The sequence below is a fragment of the Cherax quadricarinatus genome, chromosome 33 (genome assembly GCF_038502225.1).
Source record: "Cherax quadricarinatus isolate ZL_2023a chromosome 33, ASM3850222v1, whole genome shotgun sequence".
NCBI classification, from domain to species: domain Eukaryota; kingdom Metazoa; phylum Arthropoda; class Malacostraca; order Decapoda; family Parastacidae; genus Cherax; species Cherax quadricarinatus.
Window position 1 is genome coordinate 1,595,677 of NC_091324.1, and position 22,957 is coordinate 1,618,633.

A 22,957-nucleotide genomic window follows, 5' to 3' on the forward strand; every position below is an offset into this window, starting at 1 on the left:
GTAGGTGGGTTCGAGAAACATAATGGAGCTTAGTCACCAACACCTTGTGAATAATTCTTGGTCTATATACCCGACCAGAAACAATGCTTTAAAGGTCAATTTGGAAGGGAAGTCAATATAGCTTGTGAAAAAAAAGGGCTGGAGTAAGAAACTAAAAGCTCTTCGATCTACCAAATAAATATCTAATTTAGTGAAGTCGCACGGGAGAGATGCTCCTGGACCCTGTCTCTTAACTACTAAATGTGTGTGATATGATGCATCCATGAACCTAGTGGGTTCTGTCATTATTCTTGCCTCTCTAACAGCCTATGCATATCTATCCAATCAGTATTTTTATATGGTGTTATTATGTCTCCCTTGATTCTTTTGTCTTCCAATCTTGTTAGATTAAATTCCGTTAGCCTTTCCTTGTAACTCATATCCCTTAGCTCTGGAACAAGCCCCGTTGCATACCTCCTCACTTTCTCAAGTTTATTAACATACTTTCTCAGGTGTGGATTCCACGCCGGTGCCGCATACTCCAAGATAGGCCTGATATGTTGTATTAAGGGCCCAGAATGACTCGACTGAGATTCCTGAAGGCTACTCCAAGTTTTGTTAAGCAAGCATTGGCTAAAGAGGCTATTCGGCGGATGTGAGCCACTGGTAATATACGGGCGACTATGCTTACCCCTAGGTCTTTCTCTGAGTGAAGTCTGCAGCCTCTGTGTCCGGATCGACCAGGCCAAGCAACCAGGCCTAATCTGGGACGGAGCGTGGAGGCGGTGACCCCCAGAAAAAGACTAAGTAACTTGCAGGTAACTCTTCCCCAGTCTTCATAACCTTTCATTACAAGGGGTTGAATCCCTTTTATCTGACTATTCTCCGCATTAGTTTTACATCAGCATATGGGGATAAATCTGATTCAATCCCATCTGGAATGTCATTCACATAATCCAGGTTGTGAATATTGGTCTTTGTGGAACCCCTGACACTGTTTCTTTTCCCTAAGGTGCTCCTTGGTCCACCGGAGTATGCTCCCTGTTATTCTTACCTACACCTCCAGTTTTTGTACTAGTCTCTTGCCTGCTTATAACCTAAGAAAATGCAATCCACCCATACCTTTCTCTCATGTCTCACATCTTTGTCTTAGCTCCTACAGGTCGCTAAGACATCTGCCGTGACTCACGAAATCGTAATAACACGGTTGCAAACAAATCACGGAACGGGTGGAGAATGAACTCAGAGGCCGCGCACTAACGTACTGGCCTGTGAGTTTTACGACTCGCTTGCCATAGGTTCCAGCCCCACCCGTTCTGTGATTTGATAACATCTGCCATCTCTGAGCCCATGCTGTTTGTTGCTTATGAAAACACTTACCAAATATTATACCACTCTTCTGATAATCTTCATTACCTTCCATGGTAAACATGTCTGATAAACTGGTCTTTAGTTCAACTACTGGTTGTCTCTTTTCTAAAATATAGGGACTACATTCGCCGTCTTCCAGTTCTCTAGCAACTGTCCTATATCCAATGACTTGATGCAGAAATTAACTAATAGTTCAGTGCTTATACTTCCTCTCGCAGAATATGTTGTGACTCCTTGTTACGTCCCATTGCCTGTGGTGTATTCAGCTTCACCAGAGGTTTCTTTATTTTTTTCACTGTGTATATATTATTCATTACATATTGGTGTACCCAATCCCGTAGGCTTTCTAGTACTGCCCCTGTTTCCACCGAGAAGACATCTTCAAATCGTTTGATCAACGCTTCGCAGACTTCCTTGTCATTCTTCGTGAGTTCTCCCCCTTCTTTCTTCAATCGAGTTTTCTTAGTCTTTTACTGTCGTCATTATTTTAATGTGACTGCGAAGCAATTTTGGTTCAGACGTGGTCTTTTCTGCTGTCATTCTCAAACTGTCGCTCAGTCTCTCCTCATTTCTACCATATTCGTTTCTGGATAATCTGCTCACCTCTCTGTTATGTCCTTTGCTTTCTGTAATTTTTCCATGCTCCTATGCATCCTTAGAAATCGTTAGATATTGTGGTAAATACGAAGTCTGGTCTTGTTGGATTATCCTCTCCTTTTTTCTCTCTTGTCGAGTTCTTAATAGGCTGACTCGAAATGTTTTCTCAAATCACTTCCATCAATTTTACCTTCCATGTTTCTGGTCCCCATGTGGGTTCCACTTATCACACTATTTCTTTGTGGTTGATGTCACCCACGATAAATATTTTTTCTTTAGCCCTAAGTTCTCTCCTAACTGCTTCTGCTATGATGTCAACCATCACTTTGTTGTCCACATACTCCTGCCTCGTCTCTTGTTAAGTGGTGGGCTGTATATCACTACAACTACTACTCTGGGTCCCCCCCCCCCCGTCTTAACTGCTCCCACTATGAAGTTGTTCGCTTCTTCCCCTCAAGGAAGGATCCTTGATGTTGGTGAGGGGCTCTTGATTTAGGGAATTGGATCTGTGCTCCAGTTCCCCGAATTAAGCCTGAATGCCTTCCACATCCCCCCCCAGGCGCTGTATAATCCTCCGGGTTTAGCGCTTCCCCCTTGATTATAATAATAATGTTCGCTTCTTGTCTATTCCTCTCACCTATTCCAAGCGCCACTGATTTCTGATTAGAAGTGCCGCTCCTCTGCCTCCCCTCTCTTTCCCTATGACTTGATATCCTGAGGGAAATATAGAGCCTAGTATAATCTTTCTCAACCGTGTCTTGGTGATGGCTGCGATGTCTGGGATTACCTCATCCACTAGCTCTTTCAATTAATCATATGTGAAAATCCATCTGTAGTTGGGCACGACACAGTACTTACTTTTCCTTTCCATACAATGGTCTGTATTGTCTACTCTTGTATTTTTGCCAGTTGTCTATCTAATATTAGGGTATGTAGTGCCGGGGTTGGTGGGTGGTTTGGCAGTGGATGTGGGAGTGCTGATGAGGGTGGGGGGACTGCGTGAGGGGTCACGCGCATTCATGGTCTTTCGTTGTCAGTAGGTGTGTAATAGTGTTGTTATGGATTCTCATCTCATTTCAGATCATATATTGGGGATGAACATTTTGAATTTTCCCTACTGACCATTTTTATCGCAGGCTCTCATAAAAAAAAAAAAGTGTTCTTCGCAGCCACTTTTTTTGAAGATTCGAACAAAAGCAATGATCCAAAACGATAAATACATAAAAATGCTTTAGAGAACGAACACTCAGAATTTAAATGTAGCAAGTGACATGACGGTAATACGAAATCCTGTGTGCTGTAAAGGTTGTGAGCACTAGGTTGTGGTGCTGAGTGATGGTTGTGAGCACTAGGTTGTGATGCTGAATGTTGTTAGCACTAGGTTGTGGTGCTGAGTGATGGTTGTGAGCACTAGGTTGTGATGCTGAATGATGGTTGTGAGCACTAGGTTGTGATGCTGAATGTTGTGAGCACTAGGTTGTGGTGCTGAGTGATGGTTGTGAGCACTAGGTTGTGGTGCTGGATGATGGTTGTGAGCACTAGGTTGTGATGCTGAATGTTGTGAGCACTAGGTTGTGGTGCTGAGTGATGGTTGTGAGCACTAGGTTGTGGTGCTGAATGATGGTTGTGAGCACTAGGTTGTGATGCTGAGTGTTAGTTGTGAGCACTAGGTTGTGATGCTGAATGTTGTGAGCACTAGGTTGTGGTGCTGAGTGATGATTGTGAGCACTAGGTTGTGGTGCTGAATGATGGTTGTGAGCACTAGGTTGTGATGCTGAGTGTTAGTTGTGAGCACTAGGTTGTGATGCTGAGTGTTAGTTGTGAGCACTAGGTTGTGATGCTGAATGTTGTGAGCACTAGGTTGTGGTGCTGAGTGATGGTTGTGAGCACTAGGTTGTGATGCTGAATGTTGTGAGCACTAGGTTGTGGTGCTGAGTGATGGTTGTGAGCACTAGGTTGTGGTGCTGGATGATGGTTGTGAGCACTAGGTTGTGGTGCTGAGTGATGGTTGTGAGCACTAGGTTGTGATGCTGAATGTTGTGAGCACTAGGCTGTGGTGCTGAGTGATGGTTGTGAGCACTAGGTTGTGATGCTGAGTGTTGGTTGTGAGCACTAGGTTGTGGTGCTGAGTGATGGTTGTGAGCACTAGGTTGTGATGCTGAGTGATGGTTGTGAGCACTAGGTTGTGGTGCTGAGTGATGGTTGTGAGCACTAGGTTGTGATGCTGAATGTTGTGAGCACTAGGTTGTGGTGGAGTGATGGTTGTGAGCACTAGGCTGTGGTGCTGAATGATGGTTGTGAGCACTAGGTTGTGATGCTGAGTGTTGGTTGTGAGCACTAGGTTGTGATGATGAATGTTGTGAGCACTAGGTTGTGGTGCTGAGTGATGGTTGTGAGCACTAGGTTGTGATGCTGAGTGTTGGTTGTGAGCACTAGGTTGTGGTGCTGAGTGATGGTTGTGAGCACTAGGTTGTGATGCTGAGTGTTGGTTGTGAGCACTAGGTTGTGATGCTGAATGTTGTGAGCACTAGGTTGTGGTGCTGAGTGATGGTTGTGAGCACTAGGTTGTGATGCTGAGTGTTGGTTGTGAGCACTAGGTTGTGGTGCTGAATGATGGTTGTGAGCACTAGGTTGTGGTGCTGAGTGATGGTTGTGAGCGCTAGGTTGTGGTGCTGAGTGATGGTTGTGATGCTGAATGTTGTGAGCACTAGGTTGTGATGCTGAGTGATGGTTGTGAGCACTAGGTTGTGATGCTGAATGTTGTGAGCACTAGGTTGTGGTGCTGAGTGATGGTTGTGAGCACTAGGCTGTGATGCTGAGTGTTGGTTGTGAGCACTAGGTTGTGATGCTGAGTGTTGGTTGTGAGCACTAGGTTGCGGTGCTGAGTGATGGTTGTGAGCACTAGGTTGTGATGCTGAGTGTTGGTTATGAGCACTAGGTTGTGGTGCCGAGTGATGGTTGTGAACACTAGGTTGTGATGCTGAGTGTTGGTTGTGAGCACTAGGTTGTGATGCTGAATGTTGTGAGCACTAGGTTGTGGTGCTGATTGATGCTTGTGAGCACTAGGTTGTGATGCTGAGTGTTGGCTGTGAGCACTAGGTTGTGGTGCTGAGTGATGGTTGTGAGCACTAGGTTGTGATGCTGAATGTTGTGAGCACTAGGTTGTGGTGCTGAGTGATGGTTGTGAGCACTAGATTGTGATGGTGAATGTTGTGAGCACTAGGTTGTGGTGCTGAGTGATGGTTGTGAGCACTAGGTTGTGATGCTGAGTGTTGGTTGTGAGCACTAGGTTGTGATGCTGAGTGTTGGTTGTGAGCACTAGGTTGTGCTGAGTGATGGTTGTGAGCACTAGGTTGTGATGCTGAGTGTTGGTTGTGAGCACTAGGTTGTGGTGCTGAGTGATGGTTGTGAGCGCTAGGTTGTGGTGCTGAGTGATGGTTGTGAGCACTAGGTTGTGATGCTGAATGTTGTGAGCACTAGGATGTGGTGCTGAGTAATGGTTGTGAGCACTAGGTTGTGATGCTGAATGTTGTGAGCACTAGGTTGTGGTGCTGAGTGATGGTTGTGAGCACTAGGCTGTGATGCTGAGTGTTGGTTGTGAGCACTAGGTTGTGATGCTGAGTGTTGGTTGTGAGCACTAGGTTGCGGTGCTGAGTGATGGTTGTGAGCACTAGGTTGTGATGCTGAGTGTTGGTTGTGAGCACTAGGTTGTGGTGCTGAGTGATGGTTGTGAACACTAGGTTGTGATGCTGAGTGTTGGTTGTGAGCACTAGGTTGTGATGCTGAATGTTGTGAGCACTAGGTTGTGGTGCTGATTGATGCTTGTGAGCACTAGGTTGTGATGCTGTGTTGGCTGTGAGCACTAGGTTGTGGTGCTGAGTGATGGTTGTGAGCACTAGGTTGTGATGCTGAATGTTGTGAGCACTAGGTTGTGAGCACTAGGTTGTGATGCTGAATGTTGTGAGCACTAGGTTGTGGTGCTGAGTGATGGTTGTGAGCACTAGGTTGTGGTGCTGAATGATGGTTGTGAGCACTAGGTTGTGATGCTGAGTGTTGGTTGTGAGCACTAGGTTGTGATGCTGAATGTTGTGAGCACTAGGTTGTGGTGCTGAGTGATGGTTGTGAGCACTAGGTTGTGGTGCTGAATGATGGTTGTGAGCACTAGGTTGTGATGCTGAATGTTGGTTGTGAGCACTAGGTTGTGATGCTGAGTGATGGTTGTGAGCACTAGGTTGTGATGCTGAGTGATGGTTGTGAGCACTAGGTTGTGATGCTGAATGATGGTTGTGAGCACTAGGTTGTGATGCTGTGATATTTGTGAGCACTAGGTTGTGATGCCGAATGATGGTTGTGAGCACTAGGTTGTGATGCTGAGTGATGGTTGTGAGCACTAGGTTGTGGTGCTGTGTTGTGAGCACTATGTTTTGGTGCTGAGTGATGGTTGTGAGCACTAGGTTGTGATGCTGAATGGTTGTGAGCGCTAGGTTGTGATGCTGTGATATTTGTGAGCACTAGGTTGTGATGTTGAATGATGGTTGTGAGCACTAGGTTGTGATGCTGAGTGATGGTTGTGAGCACTAGGTTGTGATGCTGATGGTTGTGAGCACAGTTTTGGTGCTGAGTGATGGTTGCGAGCACTAGGTTGTGGTGCTGAGTGATGGTTGTGAGCACTAGGTTGTGATGCTGAATGTTGTGAGCACTAGGTTGTGGTGCTGAGTGATGGTTGTGAGCACTAGGTTGTGATGCTGAATGTTGTGAGCACTAGGTTGTGGTGCTGAGTGATGGTTGTGAGCACTAGGTTGTGGTGCTGAATGATGGTTGTGAGCACTAGGTTGTGATGCTGAGTGTTGGTTGTTAGCACTAGGTTGTGATGCTGAATGTTGTGAGCACTAGGTTGTGGTGCTGAGTGATGGCTGTGAGCACTAGGTTGTGGTGCTGAATGATGGTTGTGAGCACTAGGTTGTGATGCTGAATGTTGATTGTGAGCACTAGGTTGTGATGCTGAGTGATGGTTGTGAGCACTAGGTTGTGATGCTGAGTGATGGTTGTGAGCACTAGGTTGTGATGCTGAATGATGGTTGTGAGCACTAGGTTGTGATGCTGTGATATTTGTGAGCACTAGGTTGTGATGCTGAATGTTGGTTGTGAGCACTAGGTTGTGATGCTGAGTGATGGCTGTGAGCACTAGGTTGTGGTGCTGAGTGTTGTGAGCACTAGGTTGTGATGCTGTGATATTTGTGAGCACTAGGTTGTGATGCTGAATGTTGGTTGTGAGCACTAGATTGTGATGCTGATGGTTGTGAGCACTGGGTTGTGGTGCTGAGTGCTGTGAGCACCAGGTTGTGGTGCTGAGTGATGGTTGTGAGCACTGGGTTGTGGTGCTGTGATAGTTGTGAGCACTAGGTTGTGGTGCTGAGTGCTGTGAGCACTAGCTTGTGATGTTGAATGTTGGTTGTGAGCACTAGGTTGTGATGCTGAATGTTGGTTGTGAGCACTAGGTTGCGGTGCTGAGTGATGGTTGTGAGCACTAGGTTGTGATGCTGTGATATTTGTGAGCACTAGGTTGTGATGCTGAATGTTGGTTGTGAGCACTAGGTTGTGATGCTGAGTGATGGTTGTGAGCACTAGGTTGTGGTGCTGAGTGATGGTTGTGAGCACTAGGTTGTGATGCTGATGGTTGTGAGCACTAAGTTGTGGTGCTGAGTGATGGTTGTGAGCACTAGGTTGTGGTGCTGTGATGGTTGTGAGCACTAGGTTGTGGTGCTGAGTGCTGTGAGCACTAGGTTGTGGTGCTGAGTGATGGTTGTAAGCACTGGGTTGTGGTGCTGAGTGGTTGTGAGCACTTGGTTGTGGTGCTGAGTGATGGTTGTGAGCACTTGGTTGTGGTGCTGAGTGATGGTTGTGAGCACTAGGTTGTGGTGCTGAGTGATGGTTGTGAGCACTAGGTTGTGGTGCTGAGTGATGGTTGTGAGCACTGGGTTGTGGTGCTGAGTGATGGTTGTGAGCACTAGGTTGTGATGATGGTTGTGAGCACTAGGTTGTGGTGCTGAGTGATGGTTGTGAGCACTAGGTTGTGGTGCTGTGTGATGGTTGTGAGCACTGGGTTGTGGTGCTGAGTGATGGTTGTGAGCACTAGGTTGTGGTGCTGAGTGCTGTGAGCACTAGGTTGTGGTGCTGAGTGATGGTTATGAGCACTGGGTTGTGGTGCTGAGTGATGATTGTGAGCACTGGGTTGTGATGCTGACTGATACTTGTAAGCACTAGGTTGTGCTGACTGATACTTGTAAGCACTAGGTTGTGATGCTGACTGATACTTGTAAGCACTAGGTTGTGATGCTGACTGATACTTGTAAGCACTAGGTTGTGATGCTGACTGATACTTGTAAGCACTAGGTTGTGATGCTGACTGATACTTGTAAGCACTAGGTTGTGAGCATTAGGTTGTGATGGCTGTGAGCACTAGGTTGTAATGCTGAGTGATGCTTGTAAACACTAGGTTGTGATGCTGTGTGGTTATGAGCACTAGGGTGTGACGTTTGTGACCACTAAGTTGTGATGGCTGTGAGCATCAGGTTGTGATTTTGAGTAATGCATATGGGCACCAGGTTGTATTGTGTGTTGTGATGTTGAGTAATGGCTGGTTGTATACACTAAGGTGTGTGTGTGTGTGTGATGGGGGTGGTGTTGACTTGTAATGGTATTGTTAATTACTGACCTGTGTGATTAAAACTCTTCATACTGATATTAGTAGTGACAACGGAAGGTAAGTGATATCGAACATTAAATATGCTATTTAATAACAAAACAAAAACACCACCAATAAAAAATATTTAAAAACAAGCTATTATTGATATTACTTCTTTTTATTATTCTCCAGAACAGTAACGGCAAGAATACTTTAGACACCATAATAAATAGCAACTATATACACTGTACAGTATACAAAGTAGAAAATTCAAGCGCAATATGAATGATTGTAAACAAAACTCACTAAAGTGCCAGAAGCGGTGGAGCGCGTCGTCCCTGCATAGTCAGGGCTTATCATGCCCTGTCTTTACTAGGTCAGCACCAACATGCACCTGCGTATGTAATGTGTGTCAGCTCTGTTCCCTAAACACGAAGTGCCCTACTGTTACAACGCCTTGTGCTACTCTGCGCTTTTTCCAACGATATGAACACAATGATGAGTTCTGCAGCGAATCACTTTTCGGATTCCTTCTCAACGATGTTAACACTCAGTACTGCTATGTAATATCACCTCACGGGGATATATATTATTATTATAATCAAAAAGAAGCGCTAAGCCACAAGGACTATACAGCTCGGGGATATATAAAAACTAGAGACTAGAGTATTCTTGAATGGTAGTGACAAGTGACGTGCAAGCTTAATGACACTCGTGTAGTCGATAGCTTTTTAATTAAACCCAACTGACCATCTACCTCCCACAGGCCTACCTTTCCAGTTTGTGGTGGAATACACACTATCGTTCTTAAATATGAGGAACACATTACTTGTTTCACATACTCTGTAGGAAAACCTGAACAACAATAATCGAAGCTTTGTACTTGAATATCACTTGCCCTCAAAAGAGACTAGTAATAGCATGCATACAAGACAGAATCCTGACAGCCTGGAACACCACGGAATCTTGACCTACTTCCAGGCTTTGGTATTTAGGGCTACTCTTTTAATTCAGATAATGGGACCTCGTTAACATCCAACATCTTCGAAGTGGAAGAATAGAGGAAGAATAGCGTGCATGGAAGTATGTTAAGAAATTCAATAGTAGAACAGGTTGAATTACTGAAAAAAAGTAGAACATCAAATACAGGAAATGTACGTAGTAGCATCAAAGAATGGTTACTACTACAGGATATGGAGCTACACGCTGCCTGAGCATGTCCTCTGAGCCAGGACAGACTGAGGTACGGAAGGAAGCAGGTAACTTCCTTAAGAAGTTGACCTTGGCTGAAAACTTTTACTCTGGGTAACTATACAGTGACAAATCTCTTAAGAAAGCTACTTTCACTAGTATACATACTTCACATGCGAGACGTAAAATTAATGTAAAAAGTGGAAAAAGAATGCCCAGTGACATTGGGGAACTGGTGAAGGTAGCGAGAGAGTGTATATGGTGGCCAGAGTTACCGAGTGGGAAGTGGGTCAATATCAAGGGCATCACAGGCATGACGCCCAGCCACCTACTACTGCCTTGGAGCAGCCAGTAACAGCCAGTTCCACCTACACCGCAATCTCTCCTTTAATTACTCTATGTCCACGTGTCATAACTACAACTGGTAAAACGAACTATTTAGATAAATAGACAAATTTTCGTCAAGTTACGTTGCACTGGAGTTTTATCAAGCCTCAAGTTGAAGAATGAGACATTTGTACAACATTGCACAAGCGTCTCATTTTTCAACTAGTCTGTTTTCTTAACAGTTTACATCACAAGCCTCAAACTGCCTCTTGGCATACATTTACCATTCATACTCTTTAAACAAAGTATATCGTGCATCATTACCTTGTCACATGAAGTACCTTGCAATCGCTAAATAGTGACAAATATTACAATAATCTGACAAGACCAGAAGTTACTACACTTGCTGACGAGGGCATTGGGTGAAATATAGATTTGTAATACAGATGTGTTGATCGCTGCGAAACTGACTTGAAACCTTGACAACGAAGAAAACGAGAAGTTTTCAAGTGAGGAACAGACATACGTATACAGTACAATTGTTAGCGCATCGATTTTTTGTACACTGCGTATGATGCAAAAATACTGTGCACGAAGTCTAGCAGCCACGTAAACATTGGCTTGTGATCCAAGATAAGAACATAAGAACATAAGAACGAAGGAACACTGCAGAAGGCCTACTGGCCCATGCGAGGCAGGTCCAAGTCCCTACCGGCTTAAGCCAATGCACCCAACCTAGTCAGGTCAGGTCACATTGACTCAAGGGAGGAACACGGCAACCGACCCGTTAGCACAAGCTATCAGGTCTAACTCACACCCACCCACATCTACTCATGTATTTATCCAACCTATTTTTAAAGCTACACAACGTTCTGGCCTCTATAACGGTACTTGGGAGTTTGTTCCACTCATCCACAACTCTATTACCAAACCAGTACTTTCCTATATCCCTCCTGAATCTGAATTTTTCCAACTTAAAACCATTGCTGCGAGTCCTGTCTAGGCTAGATATTATCAGCACACTATTTACATCCCCTTTATTTATTCCTGTCTTCCACTTATAAACCTCAATCATATCCCCCCTAATTCTACGTCTTTCTAGAGAGTGCAGTTTCAGGGCCCTTAGTCTATCCTCATAGGGAAGGTTTCTGATACATGGGATCATCTTTGTCATCCTCCTTTGTACATTTTCCAGAGAATTTATATCCATTCTGTAATACGGTGACCAAAACTGTGCAGCATAATCTAAATGAGGCCTAACCAAGGATGTATAGAGTTGAAGAACAACCTGAGGACTCCTATTATTTATGCTTCTTGATATGAAGCCAAGGATTCTATTAGCTTTATTGCGAACACTTATGCACTGTTGTCTTGGTTTCAGATTACTGCTAACCAGAACTCCTAAATCTTTTTCGCAATCCGTAATATTAAGATCTACATTATTTAGTTTATATGTGGCATGGTTATTGTCCTGTCCAACATTTAGAACTTTGCATTTGTCTATATTAAACTGCATCTGCCACTTCTCCGACCACTGCATCAGTCTATTCAAATCTTCCTGGAGTGCTCGAATGTCCTCGTCAGAATGAATTCGACGGCCTATTTTGGTGTCATCGGCAAACTTGCCGATGTCGCTCTTTATGCCCTCATCTATGTCGTTTATGTAGATTGTGAACAGCAGGGGGCCCAACACTGACCCCTGTGGAACACCGCTCGTGACGCTTCCCCACTCTGATTTCTCCCCATTTATGCAAACTCTCTGCTGCCTATTTGTCAACCATGCCTCTATCCAGGAAAAAATTTCTCCTCCTATTCCATGTGCTTTAATTTTCCTCAATAGTCTCTGATGTGGGACCCTGTCAAAAGCCTTACTGAAGTCCATATACACAATATCATATTCGTTACCATGATCTACCTCCTCAAATACCTTAGTGAAAAAAGTTAATAAATTCGTAAGGCAGGAACGTCCCTTTGTAAAACCATGCTGAGATTCGTTGATTAATTTATGCTTTTCAAGGTGGCTACGAACTGCCTCGGCAATTATTGATTCCAAAAGATTGTCATTTACGTTTTACTCTGAAAACGTAGTTGCTTACACCTAACCCCCAGACAACGTAGTTGCTTACGCCTAACCCCCAGACAACGTAGTTGCTTACACCTAACCCCCAGACGACGTAGTTGCTTACACCTAACCCCCAGACAACGTAGTTGCTTATACCTAACCCCCAGACAACGTAGTTGCTTACACATAACCCCCAGACAACGTAGCTATTTACATATAACACGAAGGGTGGTGTAGCTACGTACGTATGTCTTACACCCAGGGTAGCGTAGCGACTTGCGCCCAGGGTAGTGTAGAGAGTTCAGGAAGCAGTGGGGCCAACCTCGTTAAATATGGATTTATAATTAATGAGTCATGGCGGCGGCATCAACCGTGAGGAGACCTTCCAATACACGCATTTCTCCTCGCACGCAATACCTTCACTACCCCTCCCCTCCACCCCCCCTCTCTCACTCTCTCACTCTCTCTCTCTCGCTCGCGCGCTGTACCACCTTGTCTATCGTGCCTTCACACCTGTTTCAAGCCCTTGCACCTGTTTCGTAGCTTTAAAACACCTGTACACACCTACTTCAACAACTCTTTGGTGACACCTACTTGCCTTAAATATCTTGGTGTTACCTACATGTTTCTCGCACCCTCCTGGGAACACCTACCTCCTGGGAATGAATACCTAGTTCTCGTGCTCCCAGGTGACACCTGCTTCACCTCCGCATACCCTACCTATGTCAACCAGTGGTTCCTGATACTTCTCACTTCTAGCTACTCCCTCTTTGGAAAATCTCGTAAAGGGTGTCGTTAGGTGTCGAATTCTCTGGAGTCAATTGTGTGGAGTGTTGGTGTCTGTCTCTGGTGTCAAGTGTGTTGTGAGTGTTGTTAAATCCTAGTGTTATGAGTGATATTAAGAGTTCTTACAAGTTTAAGAATTAGAACTGTGTTGATCCTTTTTATCGCTTGAGCGTTAGAACGGGTGCTGTCTGATATGCAGCACCCAAAAGTATTCATCCAGCTTAATGTTAAATTGTATTTATAGAAAATATGTCCCAGCTTTTCCAACAGGTTTAAATTGCTGATGCCACCTGGTGAACACTGGTGTCTCTCGCTTGTATTCACATCTGGCGACTATTTCCGTGTGTTATGACTGGTATTGAACTGTGTTGGTGTCTGGTATCATCTGTTGATATCTAATGCCATTTTGCTAGCTGGTGTTTATCTTAGTTTTAAGTGCAGTTGGTGTCATTGTTGGTGAGTAAGCTACGTGTTCCTAGCAATCTTTTTTTCCTCTTACGTAGATTTAGGATTTGTTAAAATGTTTCAAGCAAATTCCTACCTGTATCTTCTGTTTTTTACTAGGCTGAGTAGTTACTTCTGTGCTCTTACCATTCCCTTCTAATTAACCCCACCTTCCTGTCCAATTCTTCCTCCCCATTCACCCACCCTCCTGTCCCATTCTCTCTCCATTTTCCCACCCCCTTCCCATTCTCTACCTCTCATTCCAGTCTTCTTCCCCTTCTGTCCCCTCCCACCTCCGATAAATCCCTACGAATGGCAATACTGTTACTTGGACCACCCAAGATTATTACACATGATAAAACACTAAGATAGCGTATAGGTCTTTTTCACGTGAATTTATTCTTAATGTTTAACACACATGCACGTGTGTTCAAGCAACACCTGCACGTGTACAACCAACACGTGTGTACAGGAAAATAACCTGCACGTGTGTACAGGCAACACCTGCACGTGTGTACAGGCAACACCTGCACGTGTGTACAGGCAACACCTGCACGTGTGTACAGGAAACACCTGCACGTGTGTACAGGAAACACCTGCACGTGTGTACAGGAAACATGCCTGTAAGTGTATACAGGCAACGTGCGTACACTAGGTTAAGTACTGGTGGTATCTCATTAACATTTGTAATTATATGTTTAACCAGTGGTCTGACATGGAATGATTCACCAGGCAGCAATAACACTACTGTTGACCTACACCTGTGCGCGCGCGTGTGTATTTGTGTGCGTGCACTTCAACTGTTTAAGTATTCGAATATTATAGTTGTATGATAATACAATGTGTGGTGTTTTTGGATGGTGAGGTGTTTGCTATGTGATGTTTTATGTGCCGTGACTGCTGTGCACGTATACTGTGAAGCCCTCACTTAGCCCCTAAGGCCTTCATCTAGTCCCTAAGGCCTTCATCTAGCCCCCTAAGGCCGTTTTGTAGCCGTAAGGCCTTCATCTAGCCCCTTCTTACTAACTGGTATAATTTTAATTTTAATTTAATAATTCATGCTAAACGCTAAACCCATGCGGGTCATTCAGCATCTAACTGGTATAAACGGTTATAATCAGAACCCTAATTTTTAAAGGGGTGTAGGGGTAAGCCAGTGAAGGCCTCGGTCAGATGACCAGAAGCAGCAGTGGCGGACCATCATATGACCAAGACCCGCGTCAGGACACACTTTATCCTGTTTCTTGACAAGCATTACCTAACCTATTAACAGGTGTGAGGCGAGCAGTCACACATGACTGCAGAAGTAGCGCCGCGTATTCACACTATGTTCACAGGGACTCGCTATAAACTGTAGGAGCCATACACAGCCTAGGAATGGCAGTAATTAGGTTTAATCCCAGGAAAAGTAGCCACAATTCCTTGGATCAAGAGCCCTTCACCAGCATCAAGGAAGGCCCTCCTTGAAGGGTATCAGGCTAGTAGCAGGTGAATCTTAGTGTGCCCCCTCCCCCAAGTCACCCTCGCTACGGGATCGATACTCCGGCAGTGGACGACAATATGGTAGCACGTGGTCATCAAAGTGGTGGTACTGCTACTGAACATGGTGGTCCAGGTGAGTGACGACCACCCCCGGGTAGCAGGCAGGGTGTTACATTCAGTCAAGGCTTCCCCCGTTAGTAGGTAACTCACCCAACCTTGGCTTGTGGCGGCTACCACCATCACCACCTACCACTATTAACACCTCGTCGCCACAGCTGTCATTACCAGCCACTCCTTCTCTTGCACCTCCGCTATTCCTTAACCCCTCTCTCTTCCATTCACCACAGCAGCGTGTGTGATTAAGAGTATTAATGTATGTCTGCGCAAGTGTACTTACAAATATCAAGCCACTTCCTGGAGTTACTCCCTCAGAGCCTCGTGGATCCTGTCATACTTATTCGTAAAACTGTGTGACTCCTGCTGTCATTACTACTTCTGGTGGGGAATTGTGATGGATAGGTGAAGGTGGTGATGATGACGACTGGGGTAGTGATAACGATGAAGACTGGTGCTAATGGGGAAGTGGTGATGATGGTAGTGTAGTGATGATAGGGGTAGATGATGATGGTAGTGATAGGGGTAGTGATGATGGTAGTGATGATAGGGGTAGTGGTGATGGTAGTGATGATAGGGGTAGTGGTGATGGTAGTGATGATAGGGGTAGGTGGTGATGGTAGTGATGATAGGGGTAGGTGGTGATGGGAGGTAGTGGTAGTAATGGGGTAGTGATGATAATGGTGGTAGTAGTGGTGGTGGTGATGATGATGGAGCTAGTGGTGGTATTGGTAGTGGGTGAGTTTTGGTGATGAGTGGTAATAGTGGGTGAGTTTTGGTGATTGGTAGTAGTAGGCGAGTTTTAGTGATTAGTAGTAGTGGGTGAGTTTTGGCGGTGGTAATTGATAGCAGTGGGTGAGTGGTGGTGGTGGTGGCGATTGGTAGTGGGTGAGTGGTGGTTGTGGTATTGGCTGAGTAGTGGTAATGGGTGAGTAGTGGTGGTGATCAGGGATACCAGCCGTTGCTACCCAACTCTCTATTTATCTGCGCTACTGCCTTGATGACTGCTGTTTACACTGTGGTTGCTGCCATCTCTACACTTCCACACTGGTTGCTGTCACCTCTACACAGTGGCTGCTGCCACCTCTACAGTACACCTCCATACTGTCGTTGCTGTCACTTCCACAGTGGCTCCACACGTTCATCACCACCAGCAGTAATGCGGAAGGGGCCAGCAAGGTCCTGTACACGCAACTCCCTCAAACTCATAGAATACTGGACTTTTCTGATAATTACACAATAGTCAAGCCGTCTATGTCCCTCAAACACACTTTTAGGTTTTCGAGGTAGTTATAATATGATTAAGTCTTGCGTCAGCTGATCATCCCTGACATCTAAATAATCAGAAACTTACTGCTGAGCAATATCACCAACATCAATCAGCAATCTAAACACGTTGTATAGGAAAGACAAGTGTTGCAGAGCAAGCTTTTATTGGGACAACATTTCGCATTGTGCTCTAGAGCGTTATCAAGGTTTACACAGAATGAGCTTGTGCAACGAGTTTTTTCTTCACTACAATCGCCAGTACTCCATATTGGATCCACCCAACCTACACACACTAAGGTTCCTAGTATTTCATAAAATTATGCACGATTTTCTGCAATTAACGTAACATCTATTTTGGATTATATATGTACACTTTTTTGCTGGTATGTTCACTCTGTTACAAATAAATCTAAAGTAAAAAACTAGGGCGAAGCATGTTTAAAAACACAATGGCCTCTGCTGATATCGTTCTCAGATTTTATCATTTCTTCGTAAAGTTGAATTAATCGAGAGAAAAGCTGACGATGCTCATACATTATTTGCATTAAAAAAAGTGGAATAGTTTTAATTTGTGTCCGCTTGTGAACTACACCTTCAGTGATGTTTGATAGATTCTTCCTGCCTGGAAACTTACTGGCAGAGATGCAAGATGCTCACTGCACGCCTCATACACAAAGCTCGTTTTCTCAAGGTCGAACCAGAATGCACAGTAATGACCTCTAGTGACTTGAGATTGTGTTTTGCCTTCATACCGCCTCCCTCCTTCCCCACCTTTACTTTTTAATTTCCATCCCTTCACCTTTCCCCTTCTTACTTATCCCTCTCTGAAGTCACCCCGTATCTACATCATAATGCCGGAACATTATTAACTGCAATGGCGTGGGTTCGAGACACAGACAGACGAAGGAGGTTTGCAGCACTTGAAAACTAATTTTCAGTTAAGTGGTTACAGCGCTGAGAATCTCCATAGCAGGTGGCTATCTCAGTCATTGTACAAGTTCGATCTTTCCTTATCCAGGTACCCATCATCACCCTCCCTGAACTTGTGACGCACCACCTAGTCTCGCCAACACTCACTTCTCAGAGACTGCTGATACTTTCCAGGGACTGGCGACTCCTTGTTGATATAGATATATCAGCGATTTAAAGCACTCAGGAAGTGTCGAATACGGCACTCATGGGGAACTACTGGCAGTTCCCAGAGACAGGTGTCATGCCATCTTTCAGGAAGGAATCTAGACCACTACTTACTGCACGTGATTGATCTGCTAGGGTGAGATAGCTATATGTATGCCTGCGGCCCACTAGCAGCAATGACGTAACCATAAACTCTAGAAATGAAACCTGGTCTCAGGCTGGCCTGCAGAAATCTATCACTGGTAATATTTTAGGGGATTTAGCTACTTTCCAGGGACTGCTGGCATCTCTCACTGAGTGCTATCATCCTACTATTCTCTCGCACTTCTTTCTGTACGAGTTTGTATAGTGACTGCATTCTTATCTGTTAGAATGTATCTCTGACATTATCAATATTTGTGTGTGATTATGAATAAGATACAGGCCACCGAACCTAGATGTTGATAGAATGGAATGAAGGTATATTTGAGCCGAAATAATTAGGACGCCAAGGAATAAAATTGTGTGCACTGTAGGCGACTAATTTCAATAAAATAAATTGTACAAATGAGGTGGAAGAGTTTTTTAAAGAAGTCGAAACTCGCTGCTTAAAACAAATGTATTACAGAGCCTGCATAAGAAAATAATATAGCACTATCTCACAAGGGGACTTAACTAAAAGCTATTGTACACAAAAATAGTAGAGCCATAAAGTAAAGGATAAATTATAAATAAGAGCAAATAACTGGTTCGATAACATTAAGGATGAGTATATAAACAGAATATCATATAAGATAATCTAACTTACAACCGCTCACTTCTATAACAAAACTGTATCAAAACTTAAAAACCATCAAGTTCCTGAAGTTTCCTAAAAATTTTCCTTTAAATTTGTATTAATAATTTTGAAACATTCGTCATATGGCTGTTTACTCCAATATCAAACTCAGTGTTATAAATAACATGGGGGCCAAGAGAACTCTGGTGTACACCATACAGAACAAAATGGCAGGATACAAAATCACACTGTGATTTTGTAAATGGTCCAAATCGGACCGAAACGTCGCCGTAAGCTCCTATCTCCTATGTGCGGGTTGTGTACACAAATACTAGATACTAGACCGTTTATGCTACGCTTTTTAATATTCAACCATGAGGTAACACAATTTAGTATTTATCTTCCACTAACACATCGATATATTCGGCAATTTTCCTGATCAACCTTTCGTGTTCGAGTGTAAAAAGAAAAATCCTTGCAGTACCTTATAATCTATACGAGGAAATACCAACAATGTAAAGAGTTGTAGTATAACCTTGAGACTACTGTTATTTATATTTTTTGATAGAAGCCAGTCTATTCGCCTTGTTATCCTGTACTGTGGTGGTGGTTGGTTGTTGTTAGCTGGTTATTTTTGTTAATTGTTGTTTGTGGTCATGATGAATGGCTGTTAGTATTGGTGCGTGTATACGCATACTGTTGTGCATAAGTGTATACTGTTGTGAACATGCACGCACATTGTATATATGTAAAGGAATAAAAAGTGTAAAACGCATAACTATATATATATATATATATAAAGAAAATGTTAGTGAAGAAAGCAACGACACGTGAGGACTGGCTGGCTTGCTCTCTACGTGTATTGGTGTGCATACACGTATATTCTTGGTTGCAGCGTGTTGTATACGCGGGTATGCATTATTAGGTTACGCTACATAGTATAACAAGGTAGGTAGCGTGCAGCGCCTCCAGCATGTGCCTCCCCCACCCCCGAGCGCTCACACACAAGACAACGCGTGTCCTTCCTGCTGACCTTGTGTGCATTACCCCCTCCCCCCCTCTCCTCCCCTACCTCTCATATCTTCAACTTCCCCCTACCTTACCTCCCATTGCTCTCAGGATACCCCCCCCTTCCTATCACCTCTGTCTCCCATCACACTGCAACGTCAAGAACGTTCCAGTCAGCTCACGTGTTGAGGTGTTTATTTCCCTGGAGGCTGTCTGCTGTAAGATTCCATTATCACCAGCTGTTAGAAAACAGAGTTCCTGAGACCTTAATATGGTTATTCTGTCCTGGCAAACAGCAGTGCTCCATAATATGGTTATTCTGTCCTGGCAAACAGCAGTGCTCCATAATATTGTTATCCTGTCCTGGCAAACAGCAGTGCTCCATAATATGGTTATTCTCTAAGGCAAACAACCAGAGTGCTCTTGAATATGTTTTTTCTTTGTGGGTTTAGCGCTTAGTTTTGATTGCAATATGTTTTTCTCTCCTGGCAAACAAGAACACTGCTTTAGCTTCTTCCCCTGCACCGTCGTTCCTCCTCACGCATCCTTAATTAACTTCCAGCATGCTCCTTCCAGCGAAAAGTTACACCTAGTCTCCCCATCACCACTTGAGGATGGTTAACACCTAGTTTCCCATCACCACTTGAGGCTGGTTAATACCTTTGTCTTTCCATCACTACTTGAGGAAGGGGAGATATTTAACCTCACAAAGTGACTATAGTAAATTCACTTAAGGATTAAACTGACACAAGCAGAGAGTTGTGTAAAGAATCAAGATAACCACATAATTACCAAACAAATGATGTAGACAACGACGGCTCCTGTGTGGGAAGCAGTGTCATTAATGTCCTCCCCTTTCACTTTTATGTATGCAATAGTGACTTTACATTTTAGAAAACGAGTGATACAAGCCATCCTGAGAGATGACTTCCATGTGATAGTAAATTCAGATATGCTGGAACGATTAAAAGCTCTCGTAGCTACTGAACCCAGTTGTCCCGTAACTCGATCGCTAGCGCACTCAACTCCGGGGTTCGAATCTCCTCTGGCACGGCTGGAAACATTAGGGATGTGTTTCCGTAAGACTCCTGCTGTCCCTGTCCCTGTTCACCCATCAGTTCAAAAGTGGATACCTGGGTGTTAGTCGACTGGTTTGGGTCGCATCCTGGGACAAAACTGGCCTAATTTGCACCAAATGCTCAGCATAACAACAGCTAGGCCTGTATAACATGTACTTGCAGTAAATAATTATATTATTATCATTGTTAAGTACTGACGATATCGCTCTACCGATGTCTTAACTTAGGCTGATAGATTTCATTACATGTGTACAACCTATACTGTGTGACAGAATACGACAGGGAAATAGCGTTTGACCCCACAATGTAACTATCATTATAACCGTACAATGTTGTTCTGTTCAAGGTTGCTCTAATAAAACAAAAAAAAAGTGAGGTGTGTGGTAGTTTTATCCTTGTTTTCACAAAAAAAAATCACAAAAATCTTAAACACTGTGGTGGAGAGCAGGGGATGGGCACACGAGTACAATTAGATAACACTATCAACATCCTCGGTCCAGGACTTCATCCTACTACCCGCAGGTATCAGAAATACTGCCGGAACTAAGACAAGTGATGAATGGTTTTGAAAACCGACAAGTTGAAGATTGAGACATGCAACATATGGGAATTTTCATTAAGGAAACTCCTCATGTCCTTACCCATTTCTACTTTGTATTGGACTGACGAAGCAACTCGGCGAAACGTTTCCTTAATAAAGATTCCCATATGTTGCATAAGTGTCTCAATCTCCAACCAAGACGGAAAGTTTCAATCAGCTGGACAGCTTCCTGTTACTAGTGCCTCATCAGTGGGGTTGTGATGGCTGTGGGTCTGTGGGCCGCTGGTACAAACAGCATAGTTGACCAGGCGATCAGCAGGGATGTCTGGCCCCAGACAAGGTTGCGAGTTGTTAGTGTTCTAGTCTACCACAGGTTGTGAGTGGTCAAGTCTACCACAGGTTGTGGGTGGTCAAGTCTACCACAGGTTGTGGGTGGTCAAGTCTACCACAGGTTGTGGGTGGTCAAGTCTACCACAGGTTGTGGGTGGTCAAGTCTACCACAGGTTGTGGGTGGTCAAGTCTACCACAGGTTGTGGGTGGTCAAGTCTACCACAGGTTGTGGGTGGTCAAGTCTACCACAGGTTGTGAGTGGTCAAGTCTACCACAGGTTGTGAGTGGTCAAGTCTACCACAGGTTGTGAGTGGTCAAGTCTACCACAGGTTGTGAGTGGTCAAGTCTACCACAGGTTGTGAGTGGTCAAGTCTACCACAGGTTGTGAGTGGTCAAGTCTACCACAGGTTGTGAGTGGTCAAGTCTACCACAGGTTGTGGGTGGTCAAGTCTACCACAGGTTGTGGGTGGTCAAGTCTACCACAGGTTGTGGGTGGTCAAGTCTACCACAGGTTGTGAGTGGTCAAGTCTACCACAGGTTGTGAGTGGTCAAGTCTACCACAGGTTGTGAGTGGTCAAGTCTACCACAGGTTGTGAGTGGTCAAGTCTACCACAGGTTGTGAGTGGTCAAGTCTACCACAGGTTGTGAGTGGTCAAGTCTACCACAGGTTGTGAGTGGTCAAGTCTACCACAGGTTGTGAGTGGTCAAGTCTACCACAGGTTGTGAGTGGTCAAGTCTACCACAGGTTGTGGGTGGTCAAGTCTACCACAGGTTGTGGGTGGTCAAGTCTACCACAGGTTGTGAGTGGTCAAGTCTACCACAGGTTGTGGGTGGTCAAGTCCACCACAGGTTGTGAGTGGTCAAGTCTACCACAGGTTGTGGGTGGTCAAGTCCACCACAGGTTGTGAGTGGTCAAGTCTACCACAGGTTGTGAGTGGTCAAGTCTACCACAGGTTGTGAGTGGTCAAGTCTACCACAGGTTGTGGGTGGTCAAGTCCACCACAGGTTGTGAGTGGTCAAGTCTACCACAGGTTGTGGGTGGTCAAGTCCACCACAGGTTGTGAGTGGTCAAGTCTACCACAGGTTGTGAGTGGTCAAGTCTACCACAGGTTATGGGTGGTCAAGTTAGTACAGAGAAACCCAACTTCTTGGTAACAATGGTTCAGTGTATAAATACAGCAAAACTCTCCGTAATGAAGTTTCCTGTCCGACTCCCCGTCACCTCAGACCAGCCTGCCCGACTCCCCGTCACCTCAGACCAGCCTGCCCGACTCCCCGTCACCTCAGACCAGCCTGCCCGACTCCCCGTCACCTCAGACCAGCCTGCCCGACTCCCCGTCACCTCAGACCAGCCTGCCCGACTCCCCGTCACCTCAGACCAGCCTGCCCGACTCCCCGTCACCTCAGACCAGCCTGCCCGACTCCCCGTCACCTCAGACCAGCCTGCCCGACTCCCCGTCACCTCAGACCAGCCTGCCCGACTCCCCGTCACCTCAGACCAGCCTGCCCGACTCCCCGTCACCTCAGACCAGCCTGCCCGACTCCCCGTCACCTCAGACCAGCCTGCCCGACTCCCCGTCACCTCAGACCAGCCTGCCCGACTCCCCGTCACCTCAGACCAGCCTGCCCGACTCCCCGTCACCTCAGACCAGCCTGCCCGACTCCCCGTCACCTCAGACCAGCCTGCCCGACTCCCCGTCACCTCAGACCAGCCTGCCCGACTCCCCGTCACCTCAGACCAGCCTGCCCGACTCCCCGTCACCTCAGACCAGCCTGCCCGACTCCCCGTCACCTCAGA

The 22,957-nt window shown here is 45.1% G+C and overlaps 1 protein-coding gene across 8 annotated transcripts in view; it reads right to left on the bottom strand.

The window, feature by feature from the left end:
* The window catches only part of LOC128693903 (ribosomal protein S6 kinase alpha-5), a 197,704-nt gene that overhangs the window by 70,991 nt on the left and 103,756 nt on the right, over positions 1–22,957 (bottom strand). The gene's annotated exons all lie outside the window — the stretch shown is intronic.